The 14,197-nt window shown below is 41.7% G+C and overlaps 1 long non-coding RNA gene across 2 annotated transcripts in view; it reads left to right on the top strand.

The window, feature by feature from the left end:
* LOC310826332 overlaps positions 1–13,993 on the top strand; it is a 28,400-nt gene extending 14,407 nt beyond the window's left edge. For both annotated transcript variants that reach the window (XR_014555756.1, XR_014555757.1), the window contains exon 3: positions 13,790–13,993. This is a non-coding gene — a long non-coding RNA (uncharacterized lncRNA). The remainder of the gene's footprint in view (positions 1–13,789) is intronic.
* Positions 13,994–14,197: the final 204 nt, after the last annotated feature.

The following is a 14,197-nucleotide window of genomic DNA, read 5'->3' as shown; positions in this document are numbered from 1 at the left end:
GAAGAAGAAAAAAACACATAATAAAGAACAAAAATCCCTCTTTTTTGATTTCTAGTTTATCTATTATCAATCCAATCTTACATTTTACCTTGTTGCTAGAACACCTTCAATTCATTTCAATGTCATCAACATTCAGAAATTTTACAATGTTTCTGTAAATAAATTTTAAATTTCCTCCAATCTTCTTCCACCGACTCTTCTCCCTGGTCTCGGATTCTGCCAGTCATTTCCGCCATTCCCATGTAGTCTATTAATTGCATCTGCCATTCTTCCAGAGTGGGTAGGTCTTGCGTCTTCCAATGCTTTGCGATGAGAATTCTTGCTGCTGCTGTAGCGTACATAAAGAAAGTTCTATCCTTCTTTGGCACCAATTAGCCAACTATGCCCAGGAAAAAGGCCTCTGGTTTCTTCAGGAAAGTGTATTTAAGTACCTTTTTCATTTCATTATAGATCATGTCCCAGAAAGCCTTAATCCTTGGGCACGTCCACCAAAGGTGAAAGAATGTACCTTCAGTTTCTTTACATTTCCAACATTTATTATCAGGCAAATGATAGATTTTTGCAAGCTTGACTGGGGTCATGTACCACCTGTACATCATTTTCATAATATTCTCTCTTAGGGCATTACATGCCGTAAATTTAATCCCAGTCGTCCACAACTGCTCCCAATCAGCAAACATAATGTTATATCCTATATCTTGTGCCCATTTAATCATGGCAGATTTTACCGTTTCTTCCTCAGTGTTCCATTTCAACAGCAGATTGTACATTCTTGATAGTATCTTAGCATTGGGTTCTAACAATTCTGTTTCTAATTTTGATTTTTCCACCTGGAAACCAATTTTTTTATCTAGGTTATAAACCTCTCTTATTTGAAAGTAATGTAACCAGTCTCGCACCTTCTCTTTAAGCTTCTCATAACTCTGCAATTTCAGCTTGTCACCTTCCTGTTCTAGTATTTCCCAGTATTTTGGCCATTTGGCTTCCATATTAAGTTTTTTCAAAGCTTTCGCTTCCATGGGTGATAACCACCTTGGGGTTTTTCTCTCCAAAAAGTCTTTATATCTTATCCATACATTAAACAGTGCTTTCCTGACAATATGGTTTTTAAACATGTGGACTTTTAACAATCGTCAAAAGAGCAAAGCAGTTGATGGCTGCTGAATTTCCCATGGGAGATCATTCCATAAAGTGGGTATCACTGCAGAAATGGTCCTCCTTCCAGAGGGGAGGAAATGGACTTCCACTGGAGACAGCATTACCAGAAAGGCCACCTCTGATGATCAAAGTGAGCAAGGAAGTCTATATTCTGTTTGATATTTATGAAGCCTTGGTTGACTGCCACAATGAGAAGGAGGCAGCCTGGTAATGGGGGTGGAGGAGAAATTCAGATTTCAAAATGAACTTTCCCAAATAATTTGTGTACCAGGATGTATTTGAAATTCAACCGGCCTCAAATTTTGCAATGCAGTTCTCCAGACAAGTAATGTGCAGGAGAAAATGCATATTGTAGTGGAAAATAACATACAAAGATGCATTATATTTGGTAATGTTGCTTTGAATTTTTTTTCATTATAATCGATTACAAAAATGGGCATCCTGAGAGAAATGCAAACTAAAATATAGACAAATATTTATGCTGGTTTTAAAGTTAAAAAACAATGCAAAATTTTTTTATATATATAATATTTTTTATTAAGTTTGTAAAATACAGAAAAAAGAATAAAGAGCATATTATAAGAATAAAGTAGAAAGATTACAAATTTTCTTGTTCTTTTTTCCAAATCTACTGGACTTCCCCACATCCTCCCAACCCTGCATTCTCTGTGATACATAACATCAGCAATTTGTTAACTTATTTCATTACTTATTGTATCCTTCGTTTTATCATGTTACCCAATTTCAAATGTGTTATAACCCGAATCATGTACATTTTCATTTAAACACAATAAAATTATTTCCTTATTCTATCTCAGACTTCTTGTGCCTTAATTTCCATTTCTTTAGTTCAACATTACTGAAGCTAGAGTTTCCTAAAAGGTGCATTTTTTAACATTCATACAGCTTATAGTGTTTTTCCAGATAGTCCTTAAATTTTTTCCATTCCTCCTCGATTGTTTCTTCTCCCAAGTCTCGGATTCTGCCAGTCATTTCGGCCAGTTCCATGTAGTCCATCAACTGCGTGTGCCATTCCTCCAGTGTGGGTAAATCTTGTGTCTTCCAATGTTTTGCAATCAGGATCCTTGCTGCTGTAGTAGCGTACATAAAAAAAGTTCTGTCCTTCTTAAGCACTCTCTGGTCCACCATGCCAAGAAGGAAGGCCTCTGGTTTCTTAGGTAAGGTAAATCTAAGTACCTTTTTTAGTTCATTATGAATCATTTCCCAAAAGGCCTTCACTTTCGGGCAGGTCCACCAGAGGTGAAAGAATGTCCCTTCCGCCTCTTTACATTTCCAACATTTATTATCAGACAGGTGATATATCTTAGCAAGCTTGACTGGGGTCATGTACCACCGGTATATCATTTTCATAATGTTTTCCTTCAAGGCACTACATGCCGTAAATTTCATTCCGGTGTTCCATAACCTTTCCCAGTCTTCAAACATAATGTTATGCCCCAAATCCTGCGCCCACTTTATCATGGCGGATTTGACTGTCTCATCCTGAGTATTCCATTTAAGCAGCAGGTTATACATTCTCGAAAGTAGTTTACTTTTTGGTTCTAACAGTTCTGTCTCTAGTTTCGATTTTTCCACCTGGAATCCAACCTTCTTGTCTACTTTAAAAACTTCTTGAATTTGTGCATAATGCAACCAATCTCGCACCTTGTTTTTTAATTTTTCCAAGCTCTGCAACCTCCAATTGTCTCCAATCTTTTCAATTATTTCCCCATATTTAGGCCAATTGGCCTCCATGTTAGGTCTCTTACGTGCCTTGGCCTCCACCGGTGAGAGCCACCTCGGAGTCTTACTCTCCAGTAAGTCCTTATAATATTTTGTCCAGACCATTAAAATTGCTCTCCTAACAATGTGGTTTTTAAACAATTTGTGCACTTTAACCTTGTCATACCACAAATATGCATGCCACCCAAAAGCATTGTCAAACCCTTCCAGATCCAGGACATCAGTGTTTTCCAGTAAAATCCAATCTTTCAACCAGCAGAAGGCTGCAGATTCATAATATAACCTCAAGTCTGGCAGGGCAAATCCCCCTCTTTCTTTCGCATCAGTTAATATTTTAAACTTTATTCGGGGCTTTTTGCCCTGCCAAACAAACTTAGAAATATCCTTCTGCCACATTCCAAAACATTCCACCTTGTCCACGATCTGTAGGGTCTGAAACAAAAATAACATTTTTGGCAATACGTTCATCTTTATAGCTGCTATTCGGCCCAACAAGGAAAGTTTCAATCTTGACCACGTTTCCAAATCTCTTTTGATTTCTGACCAACATTTCTCGTAGTTATCTTTAAACAAATTCAAATTTTTGGAGGTCAGATACACCCCTAGGTATTTTACTTTTTTAACCACATTTAGTTCTGTTTCTTTCATGAACTCATCTGTTTCTGTAGTTGTCAATTTTTTTGCTAGAACCTTAGTTTTTTGCTTGTTCAACTTAAATCCCGCCACCCGACCAAAATCAGAAATTAATTCTAACACTCTTTTAGTACTAGAGACTGGCTCCTGTAATGTTAATACCAGGTCATCTGCAAATGCTTTCAATTTATATTGTTTCACTCCGACCTCAATTCCCTGTACCAACCGGTCCTTTCTAATCATGTTCAATAGCACCTCCAGAACTGAAATAAACAATAGGGGGGATAGAGGGCACCCCTGCCGTGTCCCTTTTTCAATTTTAAACTCCTCTGTCACCACATTGTTTACTATCAATTTAACTTTTTGTTCTGAATATATTGCTTCTATTCCATTTTCAAACCCCCGCCCCACTCCCATCCCTTCCAAATTTTTCTTCATAAACATCCAAGAAATGTTGTCAAAGGCTTTCTCCGCATCAATAAAGATTAGCACCGCTCTAGTGTTAAGCTTTGTTTGTAAAAGTTCCAAAATGTCGATGATGTTTCTTGTGTTGTCAAACAAATGCCTACCAGGGAGAAAGCCTGCCTGGTCCTTATGGATCACTTCATTAAGCACTTTTTTAAACCTACTTGCCAAAATGTCTGCAAAAATTTTGTAATCCACGTTTAGGAGTGAGATGGGGCGGTAGTTCTTAAGCTGGGTCTTTTCAGTTTCTAGTTTAGGTATCAATGTGATGAAGGCTTCTTTCCATGTTTCCGGTGCCTTCCTCCCCTCCATAATCTGGTTACAGACCTCCAACAAAGGTTGTATCAAATAGTCTTTCAGAACCTTATAGTATTTGGAGGTAAGTCCATCAGGGCCTGGAGATTTGCCTAATTGGAGGTTCTGAATGGCACTTTCAATTTCTTGCTGTGTGATATTACTATTCAGGGTTGTTCTCATTTCCTGAGGTATTTTCTGTAATCCGTTGGTTTTGAGAAATTGGTCCACCTCCGAATCTTTCTGTGGCACTTGTGAATAAAGTTCTTTGAAATATCTCTGGAAGCACTTTCTAATTTCCTCGGGTTTCTGAACCATTCTCCCTTCAATCTCTAGATTTGTAACTGTATTAAGTTTTTGTCTCTTTTTCAACTGCCATGCTAGCAGTTTCCCACACTTATTTGCTGATTCAAAAGATCTTTGTTTCATTTGTTTAATTTTCCATTCCACCTCTTGATTTATCAATTTCAAATATTGTGCTTGGAAAAATTTCACTTCTCTCAGCACTTCCTTCGACTTGGGCCTGGATCTTAATTTTTTTTCTCCATCTCTTATTTTTTCCAATATCTTCTCCTTCTTTTCATTCCAGAGCTTTTTCTTGATCGTATTTTGTTGTATTAGAAACCCTCTCATGACTGCTTTACTTGCGTCCCAGATTGTTCTTTTTTCCACAGTGGTATTTAAATTTGTCTCAAAATAGTCCTTTAAAGTTTTTTGGGCCTTCTTAACAATCTTCTCGTCCCTTAGTAAAGTGTCATTCATTTTCCATCTAAAGGATCCGGTTGTGTTTAGTCTCAGTTCCATTTTCAAAGCGTTATGGTCGGAGCAGGTTTTTGGGCAGATTTCCACCTTTCTAGTCTTGGGTGCCAGTCCTCTAGTTATCCATATTTGGTCGATTCGTGTCCATGTCAGATGAGCTTCAGAAAAGAAAGTTCCTTCTTTTCCTAGGGGGTTCTTAACCCTCCATATGTCAATTAAGTCCACATTGTCAGTCATTTCAAAAAAAGTTTTAGGTAGTCTGCCATCTTTCGTTATGTTAGCACTTTGCGACTTATCCATATTTACAGACACAACCCCATTCATATCACCCATCATAATAATGTTGTTGTAGTCTAAGTAGTCCAACATAATCTCATGCAGCTTCCTAAAAAATTCCGATTTTCCTTCATTTGGAGCATATATTCCTAATATCAAAAATTTTTCTCCTTGTGTCTGAATTTCAATCGCCAAAATTCTGCCGTGTTCGTCTTTGAATAAGAATTTCGGTGACAGGCTCTCCTTTGCATATATCACCACTCCTCTTTTCTTAACTTTATCCGAAGAAATAAATTCTTGGCCTAGTCTTTTGTTAATTAGCACTTTTCTGTGGAGCCTTGTCACATGCGTTTCTTGCAGGCAAATAATGTCCAATTGTTCTTTTTTCAAAATATGAAATACTTTTCTTCTTTTTTCCGGAGAATTTCCGCCATTTATATTCCAACTAAGAAGCTGCAACGACATCCTGGTCTGATTGGTGGGTCTACAGTGGGGTGTCTAGGTTTCCCTCCGATCCCGGAGGTGGTAATGCTGGTCCAGATCCAGACGGTGTAGGCTTTGGAGATGGTCCCGGTGGTGGTGGTGGCCAAGAAGCTGCGGCTCCTTTCTGGAGGTCCTCCTCGTGGTCGTGTAAGAACTTCTGTTGGTCCTCAGGTGTTTTAATTCTTACTTTCCTTCCTTTGTAGGTAAATGATAGTCCTTGCGGAAACTCCCACCTATAAGGGATTGTGTTGTATCTCAACAGTTTGGTCAAATCTGTATAAGTGGTCCTAAGATCCAAAAGATGTTTGGGTATGTCTCTGTAAATTTCAGCATTTTTACCTTCTATCTCCAAAGATTTTTTAAAATGTAGGCCTAGTATCTTGTCTCTTTCCTCTCTTGATCTCAGAATAACCAAACAGTCTCTGGACTTATCCTTCTTTATCAATTTTCCCAGTCTAAAAGCCATCACAATTTTAAAATCCTTGTCTTCCTCAATCCCCCAGAATTTGGAGAACAAAAGTGTTAGGAATCCCTGTAAATTTCCTTCCTCCAGTTCTGGGATGGCCCTTAACCTGAGATTATTTTCCTTACTTTTCAATTCAACCAATGACAGGTAGGCTTGTTGTTCCCCTACCTGTCTTTTCAGAGGCCTTACTTCCCCCTTAATCTCATCAACCTTTTTGTTCGCCTGTTCTGCTTTTTGACTGGCTTCCACAGCTAGTTTATAGTTTTCAGGCGTTGCCCCTTGCAATTTTTCAATTGCCTGAGTGTGCTGGGAAACCTGCTCAGATAATTTACTAATAGAGGATGTAGCTTGGTCAATTTTTGATGATTGATTGTCCACTTTTTGATTTAAAATTGCCAGTTGTTCCAAAATTTGTTTCAGGACTATTTCAGATCCTCCAGTTGCCATATCTTCTGCAGCAGGCTCTTCAGCTTCCACCTCCTGTGCTGTCAGCACAGTTGGGACGGATGATCTTCGTTGATGAGATAGGGTTGTTTGAACAAGTTGCACTGGTTTCTTTTCTTTTTCTTTAGCTTTAGCTGCTCTTGTTCTCCTTGAGCCACTCATTCCACACCTGCCTCTGTTCAAGGTCAAATTTTCTTTTGTTCCATAAGTCAAACAAGTCCAGAGTGTAAACAATTTAACCACAGAGAATCACAATAAAGTACAGTTCCCAGGCCTCTATGTCTCCACAATCCTCTAGGTGGGGGTATTTCAAAGTTTCAAGGAAGGAGAGAACTCTTATCCGCCATTGAAGGTCTTATGTTCCCTATGTTAAATCTTTAGTAGTTCCAGAGCACAAAAGGAAGGTTCCCCGGGCTTTCTATTTCTTGAAAAAAAGCCACAAGGTGTCAAGAAAGGTCCCAGCAACAATGTTTAAACGTTAGTGTCTCAGTCTATGTATCAGTTTAAACTCCAATAACAGTATCAGCAGTTTGACAGTTCTCTTTTGCACACTGACAGCCCGACAGCTGGGTTGTCCCTTTTAACTCCGCATAGCTCAAAATTAGGAAGAAGGTTCCAAGAATAAAGTCCACAAATTTTACAAAGATTTCCTGCTTGTCTTTTCACTACAAAGTCTATCAGATACACCCTCGTTTTGCTTTTACAGTCCCTTTTAAGCGCTTCAGCGCTCTTCTGAACGGTTGCTTTGATCTGGTTAGCAAGATCGGGAGACGGACTTCCTGTTACTCGCCTCCCGTTTTCAGCCAAATTTCAGCCAAATTCCAAAATTTTAATCCGATGTTTAGTTCCCCTTACTCACGGGTATGTTGCAGCCAATTTCGATGTTTTCAAGAAGAAAGGTTGGCGCTCATCAGCAGCAGCAGCGCGGCTTTGCATCCACGAAAAGAGCGATGAACTCACAGCGCCGCTCCCCCTTTCACGTTCCGGAGCCCCTTACGGGGCTCCTTCTTCGTTTCTGGGGGGGCTTTTGGCACCCGCCGAGTCCCACGGCCACAGGCTCGCTCTGCCTGTGGTTTTTCTTGATGGGTCTCCGCTTTGCCGCAGCGGACGACCCTTTTTCGCGGAGCCCCTCTTCACAGAGTAAAGAGGACCGCCATTGCCGTTTTGCGCCACCTCCGGAAGTCAAAAACAATGCAAACTTAAGCAGAAATGTGCCCAAGATGAACTGACCTTAAGCTTAGAAAAATGAGAAGCTAACAGAAAGCAAAACTGACAGCTTCACCTATCCCAAACAAAGCCACTTTCAAGAACTCAAAACAATGGGCAATATTAATACAATAGTAGAGTTGGAAAGGACCATGAGGGTCATCTAGGTCAACCCTTTCTAATGCAAGAATCTTTTGCCCAACGTGATGTTCAAACCCACAACCTGAGATTTCAGGAATGAGTTGTGAGTGCTAGCAGAGATAAGAGTCCGGGAATCCAGCCATATTTACAGAGATTTATTGCTATTTACAGTCAGCGTTGAAAGTCCGTTCCAGTCAGTTGCCTCGACTAAAGTTGCTTTCAGTTTTCCCCAGCATAATAATAATAATAATAATAATAATAATAATAATAATTTATTATTTGTACCCCGCCCATCTGGCTGGGTTTCCCCAGCCACTCTGGGCGGCTTCCAACAAAGATGAAAGATACACTAAAATGTCACATATTAAAAACTTCCCTGAACAGGGCTGCCTTCAGATGTCTTCTGAATGTCAGGTAGATGTTTATCGCTTTGACATCTGGTGGGAGGGTGTTCCACAGGGCGGGCGCCACTACCAAGAAGGCCCTCTGCCTGGTTCCCTGTAACTTGGCCTCTCGCAGTGAGGGAACCGCCAGAAGGCCCTCGGAGCTGGACCTCAGTGTCTGGGCAGAACGATGGGGGAGGAGACGCTCCTTCATAACCACTTCCGAAGCCCAACCCCCCTCTTTCCTCTCTTACGAGATTGGCTTGGCCCCGGAAGTGCCTCCCCCCTCTCAGATTCATTGCCTCCTGACATGTTTCCGTCACCTTCTTCGTCCGAGGAAGAACAACTACTAATTACTGGAGGTTTGTCTCGATACGTTCCCATTCTCTCCCCCTTCTCTGCCTCCCATTCCCTGACATGAGATTAAGAGTCTTACATAACCTCTACTGTCTGAGCTGTCCCAGGACAATGCAATGATAGTTCTACTCAGAGAATAGAAACATTGATGTTAATGGTCTTGATTAATGTAAAGGTAAAGGTAAAGGTACCCCTGCCCGTACGGGCCAGTCTTGACAGACTATAGGGTTGTGCGCTCATCTCACTCTAGAGGCCGGGAGCCAGCGCTGTCCGCAGACACTTCCGGGTCACGTGGCCAGCGTGACGACACTGCTCCGGCAAACCGGCACCAGAGCAGCACACGGAAATGCCGTTTACCTTCCCGCTATAAAGCGGTACCTATTTATCTACTTGCACTTAAGGGTGCTTTCAAACTGCTAGGTGGGCAAGAGCTGGGACCGAACGATGGGAGCTCACCCCGCCGCGGGGATTCAAACCACCGACCATGCTATCAGCAAGTCCTAGGCACTGAGGTTTTACCCACAGCGCCACCCGCGTCCCTTGATTAATGTAGTGGTCATTAATTTCAGTGGTCTAATTTCAGTAGAGTTTAGACGAATACAACCAATGGCTCCAAATTTGTCAATCTTGCTAATTCAACTCTGGGGAATGGAATGTGGGGAAAAGTCAAAGTGAAGAGACATCAGCAAGTATTTGGGTTTGGCAGAGGCTTCTCCACCTTTCTTTTTGCAGCGTTTGAGCAAAGTTGGAGGCTGGTGTGGAAATACACAGTGCGCAGAATATGTCAGCTGCTGTAATTGAATAATCTAAAAATGTATTCATCACAACTGTGTACCTGGAGACATTGAGAAATGAAAGGCATCTGCAGCTGGGCTGCCAGAGCAAAATAGTTTTTTTTAAAAAAATAAAATAAAATAACAAAGGCTGGCATTAGGACTTAATACCATCTTTTGTTTTGCCAAATCAACATTGTCTGCTGGAGGGCCCCAGAGCCACCCAAAACAAAACAGAACAGAACAAAATCAAGTGTTGAGGAGCCAGAATTGCATTCCTTGTTCCAAATGATTCAGCTAGGAATATTCCACTTCAAGGACTCGACTGTGACAGAAACACAAGAGAAGCATTCAGAAGCTGTCTTTTGTTATTTTAATAAATGACTCCCCAATCCAATGGATGCTTTTCGGTGTGACGAAGCCCCTCCCACTCACTCGCATTGCATTCTCTTGGCAAACAATGACTGTTTTAAACAAAAGAGGTGTTACATACCAAGATATCACAATTACATTGGAGAACCAATCTAATCTGGCAGGAATAAATGGAACTCGGGGCTGAGACAAATTGAACGCTCAGAACCATCTACCATGGAATGCAGTGGCTGATCCCAAAATTGGAGGCTCGAAAAAGGGAATTGTACAGCTAGAGACAGAAAACCTGCAGCCACGTTTCTGAAAACTTTCAATGTGCAGCTACATCCCATGGGCGTTTCTTTGCAGTGATGGGGGTGGGATCTGTGGCCTTCTAGATGTTTTGGGGCTTCAGACTTCATCAACCACAGCCAATATGGCTAATGGCCAATGATAAGAGGATTTGCATTTCAATTACATGGGGGGGGGGTCCACAGGTTGACCCTGTTTGGTAGATGCTTCAGAGACCAGGTCACAGGCTGTGGGCTTTCGAGGTCCCATGGGCAAGATGTTTTCCAGTGTGGCATAGTGGTGAACCGGGTTCGTGTCTCCGCTCCTCCACATGCAGCTGCTGGGTGACCTTGGGCCAGTCACACTTCTCTGAAGTCTCTTAGCCTCACTCAACTCACAGAGTGTTTGTTGTGGGGGAGGAAGTGAAAGGAGATTGTGAGCTGCTTTGAGACTCCTTAAGGGGAGTGAAAGGTGGGATATAAAGTCCAAACTACTACTACTACTACTACTACTACTCTTCTTCTTGAGAGCCAGTGTGGTGTAGTGGTTAAGAGCGGTAGTCTCGTAATCCTGGGTAACCGGGTTCACGTCTCCGCTCCTCCACATGCAGCTGCTGGGTGACCTTGGGCCAGTCACACTTCTCTGAAGTCTCTCAGCCCCACTCACCTCACAGAGTTGTGGGGGAGGAAGGGAAAGGAGAATGTTAGCCGCTTTGAGACTCCTTAAAGGGAGTAAAAGGCGGGATATCAAATCCAAACTCCTCCTCCTCCTCCTCTTCTTCTTCTTCTCCTCCCTGATGTCCACACTGCATATTTGCTTGTCTTCTCTGTTTATATGATGCGGGATGGGGGATAGGAAGGAGAGAGAGAAGGAATGTATCGCTGTTTGCTCAGAGAGGGCAGATTAACAGGTAGTGATAGCAAGGAAGGTCGGGGGAGGGGTTAACACCCTCTATAGCTGCAAGGTGTGCAGAGGAGGGTGACCAAGATGATCAAGGATCTGGAAACCAGACTTTATGAGGAATGACTGAGGGAGCTGGGCATGATTAGCCTGCAAAAGAGGATCCTGAGAGGAGATACGAGAGGGGCTGTCACATGGAAGATGGAACAAGCTTGTTTTCTCCTGCTCCAAAGGGTACAACCCAAACCAATGGATTCAAGTTACAAGAAAGGAGATTCCAACTAAACATCAGGAAGAACTTCTATGATTCTCTAGTGGTTTGAGCCTTGGCAGCTGCTCAGAAACGCCTACCTCTGATGCCAACTCTGCCTCAGGTTTAGCAAAACAACAACAGCCATGAAGTTTTCTCAGATAATCATTTGTCAGACAAGGTTGTTTTGAAGATCATTTGTTCATCTTCAGTTTGCTTTCCTGGCCTTCTTTGGGAGGAAGGGCCAAATGTGAATTTGATTCGTAAATAAGAAGCTTGCCAAAGTTTGCCTTCGGTTTTGTTCACTCACCACACCGTTTCCATCCATCCACTCCTTGACGCTGCCTCTCCGAAGGAGTGTTGCGAGGCTTCAAAAACTCTTTGGAGATCTTTGAAAACAGCTTCTAGCTTATGCTGCATATGCACAAAGTGTTATTCAATTACCGGAGAGATTCATCACAGCAAAAGCTAGGGTTGATTAACATTTCTCCTTGCAGTGGGTGCATACATTTGCAGATCACAAAAAGAAAACTAGTATCAATTAAGTTAATTTGACTTGTATCCATTTTCAAATGAATTATTTATAATTGATTTAAGAAAGATGAAGTCTCAAAGATCATCAAAATGGCAATAAATTATACCCTTCTAACAAGCTTCCAACACCCTGTGGTTTTAGGACTCTTTGTTTTAATTGAAACTAAAGTGCTTCAATTACACATTATAATTAAAAAGTTTCTGGATCGAATGATCCATCTTTGACAAATGAATGAAGCAAGTGCTCCCCAAAAAGAGAGAGAAATCTCCATGTGTCCCGAGAAATTTCTTTGTAGATAATGATAAACTGTGCTTGTTTATTCATATACCAAATTACAATTCATTAAATGATAAACAAGCTTAAAAAAACATCAACAACAGAAAATGCAAGTTGCTTTGTCATTTGCAATGACTTCCGGTCCATTTCTGGGCTTAATTCAAAACGTTGACCTTAATCTTTAAAATCCTACAAAAGTTGGAGTTAGGCTACCTACAGCATGGATGCCTCATCTAGAATAGAATAGAACCTGCTGCCTTAGTAATAGAATGGTAGCAAGAGATCCAGAGGGTGGCAATATGAGAACAAGCCTTTTCTGTGATGGCTCCCTGCTTATGGAAAGCTCTCCTCAGAGAGGCTCACCTGGTGCCTTCATTGCATATTTGTAAGCACCAGGAAAAAACAATCCTTTTCTTCCAGGCCCTTGGCTAATTAAACCATCTATGGCAGGGGTAGGCAACCTAAGGCCCATGGCCAATAGGCTTCTCAATCCGGCCTGTGGACGGTCCAGGAATCAGTGTGTTTTTACATGAGTAGAATGTGTCCTTTTATTTAAAATGCATCTCTGGGTTATTTGTGGGGCATAGGAATTCATTCATTATTTTCCCCCAAACTATAGTCTGGCCCACCACATGGTCTGAGGGACAGTGGACCAGCCCACAGCTGAAAAAGGTTGCTCACCCCTGATCTATGGCCTTCTAAACTGTGTGTGTGTGTTTTGGGGAGGTGTTATTGTTGTGTTGTGCATTTTTGTGTTTTTATTTTGTCAGCCACCCTGTGATCCTCACATGAAGGGTGATATGAAAATTTAAGCAACATGATGGCCAGAAACAATTACAGTGGTACCTCGGGTTAAGTACTTTGTTCGTTCCAGAGTTCGGTTCTTAACCTGAAACTGTTCTTATCCTGAGGTACCACTTTAGCTAATGGGGCCTCCTGCTGCCGCTGTGCCGCTGCTGCACGATTTCTGTTCTCATCCTGAAGCAAAGTTTTCAACCCGAGGTAATATTTCTGGGTTAGTGGAGTCTGTAACCTGAAGCATATGTAACCCAAGGTACCACTGTACTGGAGATTTCTGATTGGGCAAATTCTCTCAAGAAAGAATTTGGTGAAGACCAGCATTATTTTGAAGGGTGTTTCACTCATCTCCAGTAATGATCTGTTAATGATGGATTGGTCTCCCTTTGTATGCAGGAATCAGTCTGTGTTGGACGGGTTCAGGTGAACATGCTTCCTCCCCTCCCGCCGTCCTGCTTGCATTGACTTTTGAAGTCATCCTGCACTGGGAATCCAGTAGAAACAGTTTGTCTGGGAAGTGTGATGCCCTGCGGACTCCACAGCCAACACTCACTGAACAAACTGTAAAAATCTATCTTGCGTAATGAGGATTGGCTGTGAAGTCTATTGAGTGCTGGACCTAGACTGCCTGCCAAAATTCAAAACAAAACAGAAAAGGGGCTGAATATTGTCATTTGGACAATACAAATATCCCCGTACATTGGTTGTCTGCCGCAATGTCGGCATCAGCACAGGTTTGAAAGAGCCCCTTGCACAGATGAATTTCATGCGTATGCTTTTTATATCTCTGTTCTCTTATCCCAACAGTTTTTTGTGAAGGATGCTCTGAATGTTTCACTCGCCTGAATTTCTACACATTCAGGGGGCTTGCAGCGTGATTGTGTATGTGTGTGTGAAACCACCCCAAATATCAGGAGTTGGAGGTGGCCCTTTCAACGGCGTCCACTGCTAAAGATCCGCCTCCACAAACCCAAACACAGCTGTCCTTCAAAATGTGCACATTTGCCCAAACTGCACACAATAAATGTATTTATTAGGTGATGTTTGGAATAAAATGCTCATGAATTTTAAAGAGGGTTTTCTGAATAAAAATAGACTTGAAAATTGCTGCAGAAATACGTCAGGTGAATTTAATATTTGAAAAACGAGAAACCGAAATGGATAGATTCATGTATCCCTCCTTGTAGCCAATGCTAGTCCTGCTCTGAATAGAAT

This window comes from Podarcis gaigeae (genome assembly GCF_964106915.1).
Source record: "Podarcis gaigeae genome assembly, chromosome: 10".
NCBI lineage: Eukaryota > Metazoa > Chordata > Lepidosauria > Squamata > Lacertidae > Podarcis > Podarcis gaigeae.
Note: the sequence above shows the minus strand (reverse complement) of the source record. Positions and strands in the feature narration are given on the sequence as shown.